Consider the following 508-nt stretch of genomic DNA (forward strand, 5'->3'; position numbering starts at 1 on the left):
CTGACAGACGAAAGAAACAATAATCTCCCACGTATAGAAAGTCATCATCATCAGCAAGGTTAAACATACCACGCAGAAGCAGCTGTCAGACATGAGAGCTGAGTTATGAGGCTCTGCTCTAATGAAGCTGATTTAACACACTCTAAAATGAGAATATTTGAGTATCCATAATAAGCCCATGGTACGCTGTCACGGCTACCAGTTTTAGCTCAAGTTTACATTATATAACTTGAGCTGCTGAGTTATAGCAGTAAGTGGTTGTTACGATTATAAAAAGACAATCTGAACCACCCACTTGCAAGTGTAGATATAGATACTGTACATGTGTGTTTTTGTATCTGTACTTGTCTACAAAACCAATCTATACTATAGATTGACACTCTAGTAGAGGAATATTGCATGAGTCGCGGGCCGGAGACGGATTTATTGACTCCAAAACTGCAATGGAACAAGCTGGCCATTGACTAAATGAAGCTTTTATAATTTTTTTTTTTTCTTTTTTTTTTTT

The sequence above is a fragment of the Lipophrys pholis genome, assembly GCF_963383615.2.
Source record: "Lipophrys pholis genome assembly, chromosome: 3".
NCBI classification, from domain to species: Eukaryota; Metazoa; Chordata; class Actinopteri; order Blenniiformes; family Blenniidae; genus Lipophrys; species Lipophrys pholis.